The 16,923-nt window shown below is 42.0% G+C and overlaps 1 protein-coding gene across 3 annotated transcripts in view; it reads right to left on the bottom strand.

Annotated features, from left to right (window-relative positions):
• Positions 1 to 16,923, bottom strand: part of Gfrl (Glial cell line-derived neurotrophic family receptor-like) — a 122,802-nt gene that overhangs the window by 83,293 nt on the left and 22,586 nt on the right. The window lies entirely within an intron of this gene.

Here is a 16,923-nt window from a genome sequence, read left to right as displayed (position 1 = left end):
TTTTCGCACTTTCTTTTCTTTTTCGCTACGTTTCTCCTGCTTTTTTCTAAGCGCATTTCATCTGACATGTGCAACGCATTCGCATTCAAAAAGTCTATTTCCCGTGCAATTGCAACAATGAGTGTGTTTGTGTGTGGTATATGTAATTGCACGAACATGTGGTGTGTGAGTGTGTTTGTGGGAGGGAGGGGCTTTTCCGCCTTTCCGGCTGCCTTCGGGCGCAAGGAAAACAAATGAGTAGCGGCTGCCGACTGCAAATGTAAAATGCATGAGGCCTCTGGATGTAGGAGGAAAAATGTGGGTGGTACGGGGAAAGTGGGTGGAAAATTCGCTGGAAAGAAAAGGAGAACTGAGATGGGCATAGAGAGATAGTGGCAGCCAGCGGCTTATTTAGTATGCAAGTTTGTTGGCGACATCAACTAACCAAAATTGCACACACATTGGACGGAAAAAAAAAATCTTAAATGTTCGCCCTTTAAAATTTAATAACCCAGCCGCTTTCATGCTCTATTCCCAGGGCCTTCCTGCGATCCGCTTCCGTTGTCAATTTAAATGTTGCTGCTGCAGCTTACAGAATAAACATCGAAATGATGGGATTTGGATTTGGTCAAGTCAGATGACTGCAATATCTATTTGCTTATGCGACAGGCATTCTAAGGAAGATGAACGTGCACTTGGGAAAACAATTCCTGCAAAACCTTAACAGTTATATATATATTTGCCCTAAAGAGGACAAGACTCCAATTAAATTGTGATTTAAAATTGTAAAAAAATATATTTTTAGCTGCGAAAAAAAAACGTGATACGTAATCCTTTTTTTTAATATTTTTTTAATATTTTACTTTAAGACGTTACATCCGTTCGACCTTTTTCTCTCAGTGCAGCAAAGCACTTCGTCCTGCTTGGCTTTCAAAAGCTCCTTAGCCAAGAGCAGACGGAAGCCAATACATGGCAGCGGGCATTTATATTAAACATTAACATAACACACGGGAAATGCGAAATTCGAAATGCGAAGACAACGCACTTGGCATGCTCAACATGCTCAACATGTTGGCCCGGGGCTGATCTGATGGCCTGGCCTCGCTGCGCCCTCTGTCATTGTTGATTGCTTATAAAAATATTTATAAAATGCAGATTGCATAAATACAATATGCAGCTCAACCCCCAACCATCCATCTGTCTGTATCGCTTTCTGTATCTGAATTCGAATCTCCTGAATCAACTTTGGCCCGTTTTTTGCTTGTGCTCCGGCTAATGCGGTAATCTGTGGAAGCCTGATGAGACCGATGACAATCTATTTGTGCATTTCTGTGTGTAAGCGTTTATTTATTTACATTGATTCGTTTTTGCTCACCCTGGCCCCCGGAGGCAATGGCAATGGCTGTAACCACAACAATTGCCATTGTAATTGAAAACACACACGTATGAAGACAAATGCCTGAAGGCCAGTGGGACCCAAGTTTACGGCGTGTGGGTGTGCCGATGTTTTCTCAGTGTTTTTCCTGTTTGCCAGCGCGATTTTCATTTTATTTCGCACATTTTTTCCCATTTCACACATGATTTCTGATTGCCAAGCCTAATGCGCTCGAAAATGTCGAGGAAACCCAGATAAACGAAAGTGAAGACGGCGCAAAAAATTGCATGTAATGAATAAATTTCGGAGCAAGGCCGAGGGGGTGGTGGGTGGCAGGGTGTCGATGGTTGAGGGGCAAGGGCCAAGACCAAACGCGGTGAAAATGAGCCTGGCAAACGTAATGGAATTGCTGTTGCGTTAAATTTTTCAATTTCATTCAATTTACACGAGGCCCACCGCAGACGCACGCAGGAAATTTTTGAAAGTACTCCACCAGCGAAACGTTGTAGCGCTGGTAGCTAAGTGGGAACGCATCGTAGCTGGCGTCATCTGTGGGGTGGTTGCCGAACTAGGCTTAGGGGTAAGAGAAAGCGTGATAGGTCAACAGGGCGAAATGTCAGTTGGATTCTGCTGAGAGCGGTTCCCATTTCGGCTGTTAAGGGGCTTGCCGCCATTGGCAAGCGGCATCAGCGTTCTTTTCCCTTTGAACCCTCCACTGATCGAGACGTGGAAAATTTAAGCCATCGCAAGATCAATCATAGTCGTGGGCCTGGCAGGCATGTAAGCCTTTGCCAAGTGGAAAAGAATACCTTTTTGTGTTTAAACGAGTCAATTCACTTTGGCTGAGTCCTGAGAACGGGGTGAGTTTAAAGAGAATAATAGAAAAATCAAAAGGTTTGGTCAGCAGAACTTGGTGCAATTTATAGGGGCTCGGCGATCAGAAGCATATCTACGATATTCGGCAGTGAGAACACTCTGGATTGCAGCCAGCTGAGCGCCCGGCAAAGAACTCTCATTGGAGTGCGATTTTGGAGAGGCCGGCAGTTTCATCGCGGTGTATATTCGGCGAGGAGTGTCGGGGCGGCGCGGCAAGAATTTTTGTTAAATGCAGGCGTAAATCGTCAAAAACATTCTTTTAATACCCCCGATTCTGTTTGACTAAAGACCCCAAAACCTTAGTTTTTTTGTGGCAGTGGAAAGAAAGGAAATCAAAATCCGAGAAAAAAAGCCAGTGGAAAAAAATCCGTAACCTCACAAACGGCGAAAGAGGAGAGGAAAAAAAAAAAGAAGGGAAGAAATACCCAAGATGGCGGAAAAATAGGCCTAAGTTTTTATAAGTTTTTTTTATTTTTTGTAAGTGGTTTTTTTCTTAATTTATTTTAAAGTGTATTTTTGTGCTGCCAAAACTCCGGCATTGTGTTCCCTCTTTCGTAGAAAAAAGAAAAAAAACAAAGTCTAAAGAAAAAATCGTATGGCCACTTACCCCCTGGAAAAAAATTGAAAAAAAGGAAATTTGAAAATGAAAAAGTGAAAGCCCCTGTGTCCCTCAAAAAAATACTTTTTTCTCATTTCGCAGCATTTTCAGCCGTCTTCGGAAAAAGCGCTTTCTTCGGGGATGCATCTGGAAAAATTGGTGAGCGTTAAAAAAATATAAAAAAAAAAATATAATTTTTGGTGATAGGCGGCAATTTCAAATTTTCTAAATCTCGTAATGTGGTAAAACAAAAAAATTCAATAATTTAATTTGCCGAATTAAAAATTTTTCCATCAGTATAATCGGCATTACGTAATGGCCGAAGAGTAAGAAGTGAAGACAATAGCGAAATTTGGTGCCAATACCGTAGATTTGCTCAGCCTAAACGCACTCAACGGCAATATCGTAAATGGTTTTGCGTTGGCACTCATGTTTTGATTTCGTAGGCAAGTGGGAACGGTTACATGTCAACGTAACGTAACGTAATCAAAAGTTGAAAAATCACACCATGAAAAGGCACTTATCTTTGTTTTTCTTTTAAATTTAAAGTAAATGCAAACCTAATTGGCATGCCGGTTTTCAACGTATATATTTTAAAATCTATTTATTGCGCCCTTCTCTATTTATAAGAATTATCTATTATAGTTATTATATTTATGCTATTTATTATATATTATCTCCATTCATTTTCTTATGATATTTATACCTATATATTATTTTTATATTATTCCTTGTACTTCATGTTAGTCTCTGTTAGGGTTTTCAGCAAGGTTGATTTGTCTAGTATTTTAATTTGTTAGTCAATAAAAGATGTTTATAATGTGGTAAATTTGTGTGTTTGTCCTCGGCGGACATGAGACCCCCGTGAAGCCGTAACCGCGAAGGGGCCGTTCTAAAAAAAAAGGAAGATGGTAAGGGAACGGCCAATGGAAGGGTGGGCTGAATGCCGCCTCATTAACAGCTGAGGTGGAAAAGCGGTAGGCTCGATCACAGATGTAGGGGGCCTTACGCCCGACAATAGCCCGAGTGATAGTAGTGTTTTCTCTCCCCGGCCTTAGTTTGGTTTGTCTTCGCACGCAATCTGAGTTTTGATAATAATCGAAGAGGCAATGACGGGTTAAAGCAAAGATCCACCCCATTAGCCGACGAGCCAAAGCCGATTGACATTTTTGCGTGCGCTCTGACCCGTCTGTAACACCCAGCCTTAGCTTATTGTTTATAGGATGTCCGTTACATTTATAAATAATTAGTTGTTAGTAAGATTATTATAATTATTCTGGCGCCCAAACGTGTGGCTGAATTTTTTTTCAGTCTACCACCCACACTCTACTACACCCATCCACATTTTTTTTTAAAACACAAATTCACTTTAAAGTTATAGAAATATCGTTCCGACGCATGTTTTATACTTGTCCGCATTCATTTTTGTTTTTGCAAAAGCACAATCAGGCGCTTGGAAAACGATTGCCAGAATTTCGCGTAATTAGGAATCGGCCACGACTGACGAAATGCAAAAACAATTTTCTTTACTTTTCATTCAGTTATTTTATTTGAGTACCTTAACTTTAACATTCAGACGCATAGGATTTATAGGCCTGCAGTTATTATTAACAGTTCGCCTAGCCACGTCTGATGTCAAATACAGGGTATTCATTCCGTCGTAAAAAAATCAGTACACAGTCATACGCTTTGGATGCACTTAGAAAAATTCTTTGAAAAGAAATTAAGTGCCCACGTTATAAGACTAGCTGATAAGATCAGTGCATAAGGGCATATGGGCGAAATCGTTTGGAACGCAGTCTGAGCGGACCGCTCGCTGACCACGATTTGCATTTAGCTTTGTGTTGTTGTTGTTGCTTGTTTAGAGATAAGCGCAGTCCATACGCATGCCCAGTTATATATTTTTTTAGTTTTTTGTCCAATTCTCTTTACACTTGTTTGATCGACGTCTGAAATTTGGTTTTCGCAGGGGAATTAGTCACGCTAGAGGCAAACGATTTTGTTTGAGAAATTTTATTTTCGTTTTTTGTTGAGCACTATTTTTGTTCTCAGTGGTTTTGTTCGGTTCTTATACATACATTCGCTTACATGCACTTATATTAAAGCTGAGCGAAAAGCAAGGAACAGCTGATTTCTGCGTTGGAGGGCATTGAACTCTTGAGATAAGAATCCGAGTCAAAGGGGAATAAGAAATCAGGTGTTTGGTTTGCTATTTGATTTGCATAGGATAAATTCTAGTTTTTAACTTATTTATTTAGTAAATTTATTCTTTTATTATTATCTTTTTGTGTAAAGCTTATTATTGTTTGTTTTTGTAATTATTTATTACATTTATATTGAAGTTAGAAGATGGCTGATGAGGAAAACGATAGTGTTCCGCCAGCACCAGAATGCGTGCTGTGTGGAAAAGGGGTAATAGCTGCGACAGTTTTTAAAACCAAATGTGGACACGAATTTCACAAATCGTGTATTGCCATTTATGCCAAAAAGAAACCAACTTGTCCAACCTGTAGCACAGTCTGCTTTGAGAAACCAGGTACGCCCAATACCAGGTCGCAGGGCAAAATAAATCTTGATAGTCCAGGTACTTCAGGTGGCTTGAATCAGTCGGTTCGCCAGCCATCGGATTCAAATGCAGGACAAACCGAAGCTATAACAACTGCCATATCAGAGGCCGTCCGAGGAATGCAAAGCGAATTAATGGCCCAACTATCAAGGGAGATGGGACAGCTAATTCAGTCAACCATAGCAGCTCAGTTACAACCAATTAGTGAGCAGCTATCTCAGCGCGGTAGTCTTCCTCCCAGTGGCCAACCATCGCCTGGTAGACTTCCGGAGATAAACTTAGACAATGTTCTAGGTTTTGGTGGCAGCCACGGTCCTGGACCAGGGTCACAGCGAAGTTTTGTCTCTGATTTAGCCCAAAGGCCAGATAAGGTTGCACATATTATGAATGGTTGGAAGATTCGTTTTAGCGGAAATCAAGATGGTCTCAGTGTCGACAATTTTATATACAGGGTGGAAGCTCTCACTCGTCAGACACTTGAAGGGAATTTTACTATTTTGTGCAGTAATGCTAGCATGCTTTTTGAAGGCAAAGCCAGAGATTTTTATTGGCGGTTCCATAAAACATCTCCAATATTGAAATGGGATCTGCTTTGTCAAGCTTTTAGGAAACAATTTAGAGACACCCGTACTGATGTTGACATTAGGGAAGCTATTCGTGATCGCAAGCAAAAGGAAAAGGAGACTTTCGACAGCTTTCACGACGCAATTATGCAGATGATGGACGGATTGGCAGTGCCTTTAGAGGAGTTCACAGTTGTCGATATTCTGAAGAGGAATTTGAGACCAGAAATAAGGCACGAATTGCTAAATGTAGCCATACATTCTGTGGATCGTTTAAGGGAAGTTTGCCGTCGCCGTGAGAGTTTCCTAGACGATGTTAGGAAAAATCAAGGGTATCAAAAGGTTGTTCCCTTTCGGAGACAAGTGGCTGAGCTGGTAGAAGAAGAGGATCTCGAGGAGCGCGTTATGTTTTCAGATGATGATGAATTCGAAGTTGGTGCCTTGGCTTTGATTTGCTGGAATTGTCATAAAGAGGGCCATCGTCACCAAGATTGCCATGAAAAGAAAAGAATTTTCTGTTGGGGTTGTGGGGCTAAAAACATTCTGAAAACTCACTGTGCTCGTTGCCAAAAAAACGTAAAGCAGGGCACACAGTATCGTCAGCAACTGGGTGCTCAGAAAAACAAAGCCACGAACACCGAGCTGAGCCAGTAGAATCGTCATCGTCAACACTTGAAGAAAATAACACAGATATGTCAGGCGAGGAAAGAATTCATCCGAATTTTTGGCCTCAACTTGCTAAGCAGCAGCTTCTCAATAATATTTCTAAGGTTCCATGCAGATCCATATCAAGGCATACAAACCGCATGCGATCATATTGGAAATCGGTAAAAACAGTAAATACAATTCGGTTTAAAGGAAATGATAAGCGACCCTATGCTGAGGTTCGACTTTTAGATAGGATAGTCATAGGACTTTTGGATACAGGGGCAGCAATCAGTGTGATAGGAGGGAATTTGGCAAAACAAATAATTCAAAGTAGACATCCGTTCAAACCAGTCGCTACAGCAGCTTGCACAGCTGATGGCAAAAGACAAGAAGTCGTTGGACGTTTCCGTACTCCAGTCCAATACAAGGGTGTTGTCAAGGATTTGGATCTAAACATAATACCGTCGTTGAGCCAAGACCTCTATTTAGGGATTGACTTTTGGTCCAGGTTTGGTCTGTTACCGTCTGCAATGCAAATAAGCGAAATCGCGTCCGATTCTCACGAGCTATCGGACGAGCAGAATTCGGTTTTGGAAAAAGTAATTGCTAAGTTTCCCTCGTTTGCTGTATCAGGGTTAGGAAAAACAACGCTTATCTCACATTCAATAGACACAGGAGATGCTAAGCCAGTAAAACAGCGGCATTTCCCGGTGTCCCCAGCCATTGAGAAGTTGTTGTATGCTGAGATAGACCGAATGCTTAAACTCGGAGTCATCGAGGAATCGGATAGTCCTTGGTCGTCTCCTGTGGTGTTAGTACAGAAGCCTGGTAAAGTAAGACTCTGTCTCGATAGTAGAAAAGTCAACTTAGCTACGAAAAAAGATGCATATCCACTTCCGCAGATTGACGGTATACTAGGTAGACTTCCCAAAGCAGTATATATTTCCAGCTTAGATTTAAAAGATGCCTATTGGCAGATTCCTTTGGAGCCAAGTTCTCGCGAAAAGACAGCTTTTACTATTCCTGGAAAGCCACTCTACCAGTACAAAGTAATGCCCTTTGGTTTGACAAATGCGTCCCAAACAATTACCCGGCTCATGGATAAAGTGATTCCAGCATCATTGAGAAATGAAGTATTTGTGTACTTGGATGACCTGTTGGTGGTATCTGATACATTCGAAGGCCATATGACGGTATTAAGTTTGGTTGCTGATCAATTACGCGCCGCTGGTTTAACGCTTAACGTTGGCAAAAGCAAATTTTGCATGAAATCCGTAAAGTACTTGAGCCATATTGTTGGAGAAGGTGTCATTCGCACAGACCCCGAAAAGATTTCGGCTATGAAGGATTTTCCTTTGCCAAAATCTTTAAAATCACTTCGGAGTTTTCTTGGTATGGTGGGGTGGTATAGAAAGTTCATAAACAATTTCGCTTCTGTTGCAGCTCCACTCACAGATCTTCTAAAGCCGAAGAAAAAGTTTGTAATGACTCCTGAAGGCAAAGAATCTTTCGAAGCGCTGAAAGACATGCTTTGCTCAGCGCCCGTGCTTCGAAGTCCTGATTTTTCTAAACCTTTCTTTGTTCAGTGTGATGCAAGTAAATCTGGTGTCGGTGGTGTCCTTGTTCAGAAAACCGACGAAGGCGATGAGTTTCCTATCGCATTCGTTTCTAAGAAGTTGAATAAGGCCCAAAGAAATTACTCGGTGACAGAACAAGAGTGTTTGGCAGCCATTGTTTGCATAAAAAGGTTTCGGGCTTATATAGAAGGCCATGAATTCACCGTGATCACGGATCATGCGTCCCTGAAATGGCTCATGACCCAGACAGATCTACATAGTCGTCTAGCGCGTTGGTCGCTAAAGCTACAAGGATTCAACTTTAAAATCGAGCATCGAAGTGGTAGGCTTAATGTGGTTCCCGACGCTTTATCACGTGTGAATGAGGAGGAATTAGCAGCGATAGATGCCAACCACGGTCTGATGGTCGATTTGCAGGATTCAGCTTTTAAGTCTAGTGAATATTTAGAATTGCAGGAAAAGGTTAAGGCAAACATTGATAAATTTCCAGATTTAAGGGTTGATGATGGACTTTTGTATCGCAGAACTGATCATGCCACTGGAGATTTGTTGCACGATACCTTTGCGTGGAAGTTGTGGATTCCAAGCGACTTGGTACCTGATGTGTTGAAAAAGGCTCACGATGACCCGCTAGCGTCTCATGGTGGAGTACACAAGACCTTAGAAAGAATTCGCAGATACTATTTCTGGCCAGGATTAGTGACAGATGTGAAGGAATACATAGGTAGTTGCGACGTCTGCCGAAAAACAAAGGCTCCAAATAGAGTTCAACGGCCACCAATAGGAATTGCTCCCGAATCGCAGAGATTTTTCCAGCGACTATATATTGATTTCCTCGGCCCATATCCTCGATCGCGGTCCGGGAATGTGGGGATTTTTATAGTTTTAGACCACTATTCAAAGTTTGTCTTTTTGAAAGCCGTGAAGAAAATGACTGCCGATGTGGTTGTTAAGTACTTGCAGCAAGAATTGTTTCACACTTTTGGGGTGCCTGAAACGATCGTATCGGATAATGGCTCCCAGTTTAAGTCCGAGCCATTCCAAAAGTTGCTGAAGCAGTACAAAATTTCCCATAACTTGACCGCTGTGTACGCACCGCAGGCAAATGCCTCTGAACGAGTAAACAGGTCAGTGATAGCCGCAATACGGTCATATATCCGAGAAGACCAGAAAGATTGGGACGAATATCTTAGCAGTATTTGCTGTGCTTTGCGTTCATCTATACATTCGGGAATTGGCGCAACACCCTATTACATGGCTTTTGGCCAGCATTTTATTTCATCTGGCTCGACCTATAAGCTGTTGAGAGCTCTCGGAATGCTGGAGGATAGAGCAGCCAGATTCACTCAAGAAGATTCGTTGGAGTTGGTGCGTTCTAAGGCTCGAGAGGTTATGCAAAAACAGAATGAAAAGAACGAACGACAGTATAACTTGCGGTCTCGAGAGGTGGTGTACCAAGAAGGTCAAGAGATTTATCGCAAAAACTTTAGACAGAGCAATTTTGCAGGAGGCTATAGTGCGAAACTCGGTCCGTTATATCTCAAGGCTAGAATCCAGAAAAAGCTAGGAAATTCATGCTATGAACTGGAGGATTTGCAAGGTCGTTCCTTGGGCCGTTATCATGCCAAGGATTTAAAACAATAAGCAGGTTCAGCTACCAGCTTGGTTTGGATCTGTTTTGGGATGTCAAACCCCATTCCAGATCTTGTGGGGGGAGTTTTGTAGCGCTGGTAGCTAAGTGGGAACGCATCGTAGCTGGCGTCATCTGTGGGGTGGTTGCCGAACTAGGCTTAGGGGTAAGAGAAAGCGTGATAGGTCAACAGGGCGAAATGTCAGTTGGATTCTGCTGAGAGCGGTTCCCATTTCGGCTGTTAAGGGGCTTGCCGCCATTGGCAAGCGGCATCAGCGTTCTTTTCCCTTTGAACCCTCCACTGATCGAGACGTGGAAAATTTAAGCCATCGCAAGATCAATCATAGTCGTGGGCCTGGCAGGCATGTAAGCCTTTGCCAAGTGGAAAAGAATACTTTTTTGTGTTTAAACGAGTCAATTCACTTTGGCTGAGTCCTGAGAACGGGGTGAGTTTAAAGAGAATAATAGAAAAATCAAAAGGTTTGGTCAGCAGAACTTGGTGCAATTTATAGGGGCTCGGCGATCAGAAGCATATCTACGATATTCGGCAGTGAGAACACTCTGGATTGCAGCCAGCTGAGCGCCCGGCAAAGAACTCTCATTGGAGTGCGATTTTGGAGAGGCCGGCAGTTTCATCGCGGTGTATATTCGGCGAGGAGTGTCGGGGCGGCGCGGCAAGAATTTTTGTTAAATGCAGGCGTAAATCGTCAAAAACATTCTTTTAATACCCCCGATTTTGTTTGACTAAAGACCCCAAAACCTCAGTTTTTTTGTGGCAGTGGAAAGAAAGGAAATCAAAATCCGAGGAAAAAAGCCAGTGGAAAAAAATCCGTAACCTCACAAACGGCGAAAGAGGAGAGGAAAAAAAAAAGAAGGTAAGAAATACCCAAGATGGCGGAAAAATAGGCCTAAGTTTTTATAAGTTTTTTTATTTTTTTGTAAGTGGTTTTTTTCTTAATTTATTTTAAAGTGTATTTTTGTGCTGCCAAAACTCCGGCATTGTGTTCCCTCTTTCGTAGAAAAAAGAAAAAAAAACAAAGTCTAAAGGAAAAATCGTATGGCCACTTACCCCCTGGAAAAAAATTGAAAAAAAGGAAATTTGAAAATGAAAAAGTGAAAGCCCCTGTGTCCCTCAAAAGAATACTTTTTTCTCATTTCGCAGCATTTTCAGCCGTCTTCGGAAAAAGCGCTTTCTTCGGGGATGCATCTGGAAAAATTGGTGAGCGTTAAAAAAATATAAAAAAAAAAAATATAATTTTTGGTGATAGGCGGCAATTTCAAATTTTCTAAATCTCGTAATGTGGTAAAACAAAAAAATTCAATAATTTAATTTGCCGAATTAAAAATTTTTCCATCAGTATAATCGGCATTACGTAATGGCCGAAGAGTAAGAAGTGAAGACAATAGCGAAATTTGGTGCCAATACCGTAGATTTGCTCAGCCTAAACGCACTCAACGGCAATATCGTAAATGGTTTTGCGTTGGCACTCATGTTTTGATTTCGTAGGCAAGTGGGAACGGTTACATGTCAACGTAACGTAACGTAATTAAAAGTTGAAAAATCACACCATGAAAAGGCACTTATCTTTGTTTTTCTTTTAAATTTAAAGTAAATGCAAGCCTAATTGGCATGCCGGTTTTTAACGTATATATTTTAAAATCTATTTATTGCGCCCTTCTCTATTTATAAGAATTATCTATTATATTTATTATATTTATGCTATTTATTATATATTATCGCCATTCATTTTCTTATGATATTTATACCTATATATTATTTTTATATTATTCCTTGTACTTCATGTTAGTCTCTGTTAGGGTTTTCAGCAAGATTGATTTGTCTAGTATTTTAATTTGTTAGTTAATAAAAGATGTTTATAATGTGGTAAATTTGTGTGTTTGTCCTCGGCGGACATGAGACCCCCGTGAAGCCATGACCGCGAAGGGGCCGTTCTAAAAAAAGGAAAATGGTAAGGGAACGGCCAATGGAAGGGTGGGCTGAATGCCGCCTCATTAACAGCTGAGGTGGAAAAGCGGTAGGCTCGATCACAGATGTAGGGGGCCTTACGCCCGACAATAGCCCGAGTTGTAGTAGTGTTTTCTCTCCCCGGCCTTAGTTTGGTTTGTCTTTGCACGCAATCTGAGTTTTGATAATAATCGAAGAGGCAATGACGGGTTAAAGCAAAGATCCACCCCATTAGCCGACGAGCCAAAGCCGATTGACATTTTTGCGTGCGCTCTGACCCGTCCGTAACACCCAGCCTTAGCTTATTGTTTATAGGATGTCCGTTACAACGTTGAGCAGGAAAAGCGGGTGGAGGGGGGAAGGTCGAACAGTAGGTTGAGGTGGAAAGTCCCGGGTAACGCCTTGAAGTTTGGCGGAAATGTAGCAATTTGTATGCTGCGCCTAAACGAATTTTAACGATATGTGAAATGATATTCGAGGCTGATCAAAAATGCCAGGCCATGCCACTCCACGCCACGCCCTCAAGCAACCCCCCGCCCACATGCTTAAGTGTGTGTGCCTCAGTGTTCTTCCTCACCTTTCGGCAAATTGCCGTGTTCATTAAAAAGTCAACGCCAGCATCGTAAAGTCTTATATGACCGGAAAATAGGAGAATGGAGAAGAGCAAGGGCCAATGGCATAATGCATATACACTGGGAGAATATATTATCATCGAAAGGGAGGAATAAAATTGAAGTTAATTATGCAAATATAAATTGGCCTTACCGATCAACCAAATCTTATATCAAATAAAATAATAAACAAATAAAAACAAATACCTATAAAATGAGTGGTAAGTATAATATTTAAAGTGAGGAGAAACAGGATTCAAGTAAGCGATTTATAGAAAAATACAACTGAAGTACTAATATTGCTTCCTGAAATATTTTTTAAATCTTTATAAATGTGCTTCAAAGGAACTGAATTCACAGATTTAAATTATTTGAGGATTTTAATAAGTAGTGGGTATTTTTAAACCCAAGAACTATTTTAATTATACAGACTTCCTAAAATGACTTCATTTTAAATAATTATCTACAAAAAATGTGCCCTTTTCTTTTAAAATTTTAAGAAACGAAACATTGGTATGAATATTTTAAGAATGATGTTAAGAACTAAGTAAGATGTTGTGGAAGGATGTAGAAACCTGATTATTTCCACCCATATGATTATGCATACATATACGGATCAGTTAAATCCGGCAACACCTACTCGCAACATCGAGTGGCGCATCGCCCAAGGTGCCAGCTCCAGAAACGCAGCGCCAGCGGCACGGGGACAAGTAATGTGACATCATTTTGGCCATGGTCACAGCCAGCCAGCCAACTTTGGCTCTCGCTTTGAGCCGATGTGAGCTGGCCAGAGTTGAGTTGTTGCCGCAAACTGCAAAAGTGTCAACAACTTGTAATCACCAAGGTAGCCAAGTGGGCGGTGGGCGGTTGGCGGTGGAGTAGGCGTGCCAGAAGCCAGCCAGCACTTGGTCACATTTTAACACCTGCTCGTTATCAACTTTTGCCGGCAGGAGCAACAACAACTACGGGGGAAATGGCAAAAAATGAGAGAGAATATTGCAGCGACACCCGCAAACTTTCATATTTTTTGGCCAGCCTGGCAGTTCTGCCCTGAATTATGTCAAAGTTGCGGGCGGCAGAAACAAAACCAAAAACCAAAACTAAACTAGAGGAAAAAGAAGAGAAGCCAAGGGAAGGAAAGGTGAAAACTGCATAGAACAAATGCCGTAAAGTTGCTGGCGCAATTCGGTGGGCGGGGGTCAAAGGGCGTAGGGGCGTAGGGGCGTGGGGGCGTGGCAAGTGCGCCCATCGCTCGTTCATTAGTGTTGTCAGCTTTGGTGTCACAGCCTGAGGCAGAAACCCGCCGCTTGTTGTTGACACTTTTTCATGCAAAACAAGTTGGCCAAAACACTCGACGCCCCCGCCACGCCCCCTCAAACATTCTGGCCTTAAATTTATGGCAAACCAAAGAAAACCCCAGCCGAAACAATTGTAAATTCAAGCATGAAACAATTACGGCCGAGGAATGTTTGGAAATAAATTTAAAAACGAACCCGAAAAATAAACGAAATCGAATGGAATACCATTCTATCTGTTTAACATATTCGACTGAGGGTCCCACGCATAAAACCATTTAGATCGAGTGGAAGGGATATTGAAAGCGATTCGCTGCAGCGATAAATGTGTAAATTTCCCGGCAGCACGACTGATTAAATGCCTTTTACGGAGGAATAAATTCTGGGAATATGCGTGGCCTTTGACCTTAATTTGAATACATATTAAGCGGCACTTTCGCTTCTGTTTCTGTTCAGGAAGCGCCCCTCCAAATCAAATGCCAACACATTTGCCTCAAAAACTTTCGCCTTATGCCACTAATTACTTGGCAAACACACAGAACTAAAACAGAAATAAACAAAAAACTTAGGCATACGACACGGAATGTCTTCATAATAATAGAAAATGCAAACGAATAGTTCCGCAACGCAGCACGCCCATCGAAAAATCCCAAGGCATACACATCTCTGGTCCGACTTGATTAATGGACGCCCACTTGAAGTCGGAGGGTTGTTGCTAATCCCCCCCAACCGACCTTTTGGCCTTTGTCTGCCATCGCCCGAAAGTGTCGAAAAGTGAGCAATCACTGCAAAATGCGACGAGCTCTGGGAACAATCACGCAATCTACTTATTACCCATTAAGGTCCCTCTTCTTCTCTGGCTTCGGCTTCGGGATGTAATGGTAATCGATCAAGGTGGGCGAGGTGGTGAGATGGTGACCACAAAGCCGACACGCCATGTCCCAGTGCCAAGTGAACTGGACTCTCCCCGCCGGGCAGACACTCATCTGTCAGGCGGCCACGAGAGCTGTCCGTTTGCCATGTCCTGTCCGGCGAGGTGACAAATCATATTGCCGACAATAAAGTCAACATTGCGGGACACCCAAGGACACGGCAACGCTGGTCACGCCGATGGCGAGCAGATCGAGCGACGCCTACACATGTCACTTGTCACTTGCTGCCGATGATGCCTCCTCGCTAATATCCTTTTAAATATCCTTTTAAAGCCGACCAGAACAGGTCAGACCAGAGCCCAAGGCTCCTCCATGGCCTGCAATTGGCCATGCACACGCAAATATAATTAGGCACGCACGAAAAATGAAAAGTCAACACGCCAAGCGGCTTTCTCTCTCCAATTTTCTCCGGCAAGGACTTCCGGCCGCAGCGACGACAACTGGGCAAACGCCCAGAACAATTCTAAATAGAGAAAAAAGAAATTTCACAATCGAAAATATAAATAGAATAAAGTTTTTAATTTTCTCTTCATGATAGAAAGTTCGAACTCTTAATAAGAGAATAAATTCGATTACTTAGGAACGCCCAATTGATAGTCATTGAGACTTTGGTGCTCGAAATAAAATAGTATTTTTGTTCCACTGCAATAATCACATGCAAATAGGCAAACTTTGAAAAACACTGAAATTTAAAAAAAAATATTTATTTGTTTTGAATTTAAAAAGACCAAGGAACAACAAAATTAATTATGTATCTTCTGCAGATTTAATTATCATAACAATTGTTTTTTTCACTCTTAATATCTTCTCCTCTAATAGTAATAAATAAATTGTTAATATATCCCCTATATTACCATATAAATACTATAAGATATAAGATACTATAAGAATTGATTTTTTGACAAATTAACAATTCTGAAATCATTTAAAAATTAATTTCAATCTTATGTCAAAAATCAGGAAAAGTAAAATAAACTACAGAAAAAATGTATTGGTAAAAAGTTCCAGGAAAGTAGTTTTTCTGGTAATTTAGAAAACATTTTGGTTTTTTCACCAGCAACATCTGAAACCTATAACCTTTCCGTTGTTCCTTGTGTAGGCTCTTTGTAGTGGGTGCCTTAGCCTTTTCACATAGCCGTAGCTTAAGTGCTTTTTGAAATATTTTACTAATGCCAATTGAGGCTCGAGTCCTGGCCGAGTTGCCTGGTTGCGTGTCGTCTGTGGCACTGCCATCGAGGCTCAATTAAAAATTTTGTACAGCCTGCTGCACTGAAATCATGTTATAAATCCAAGTCGTCCGACTTGACAACCCCTCTTTGGAAATGTCCAAACAAAGCGACACTAAGCACACATATTGGAAAAACTGGGGAGCGAAAGAAATGCAACGGAGTGCATTGAACTTTGGTCGCCTTAAGGTGACAGGAGTTGGTATAGAGGAATTAGCCGGGGAGCCAGGAAATGTTGCTTTTCATTATATTTTATGAACCCAGCCGACACGCCAAGTGTGGCGAATGTGAAATGTGAAAGCCAGACCGACAAATGATGCCGCTATTTTTCAGTTAACCCCCGAAATCATTGTGGGCTTTAAGATACCCACTACAAACGAAGAAAAAAGCAAAAGGAGCATCCGCCGAGTTTAAGCAAATTGCCATAATGAACCCTTTTTTTTCTTTTTGCCCGCCCGTTTTGACGCCTTGCCAATTTTATGTAGTCTCGGGCCTGCCAAGCGAAAAAGGAGGTGAACGGGGAAAAGGGGGCGTGGCAGAGAGGGTCTGGAACGGCATCGGTTAAGTTTCCATGCGTTTGCCTTTTTCGGTGTTAAAATGAAATCTATAAAAATAAGTGTGGCATGTTCGGTGCCACTCTGGCTTTTTTCTTGCCAGCCCAAGCTGTTCGTCTGAGTGTCTGTGTGTTTGTGTGTCTGTGTGCCGTTTTTGTGGGGGAGTATTTGGGCCAAAAGAGCCCCATCGCATTGCTCGGCATTTAACCAGCTCACTTTTGGGTTATTAAATGATGAAGCAGTTTGCCGTTAATGACTGCCAAAATGGCGACGCTTGCTGGCATGGCAATCGAGGGGGTTTCTGTGGGGTTAACAGGGGGATGGTGAGGGGGTAAGGGTGGTTAAAGGGGGGAGCAAGGACGACGGCGTCGGCCAGCCCTTTGAGTTTATTGAGCTCTCTAAACCGTTAGCCTGGCATCGTCCTGTGTGCCACCAATCTGGTCCTGGTTTTGGTCCTGCTTTCCGTCCTGGTCTCTGGGCCTGGCATGTCAGCTTGTTTAATGAGGGTAAAATTAGCGCTGTCTCAA

The sequence above is a fragment of the Drosophila takahashii genome, chromosome 3R (genome assembly GCF_030179915.1).
Source record: "Drosophila takahashii strain IR98-3 E-12201 chromosome 3R, DtakHiC1v2, whole genome shotgun sequence".
NCBI lineage: Eukaryota > Metazoa > Arthropoda > Insecta > Diptera > Drosophilidae > Drosophila > Drosophila takahashii.
This window is presented reverse-complemented; position numbering and strand designations above follow the sequence as displayed.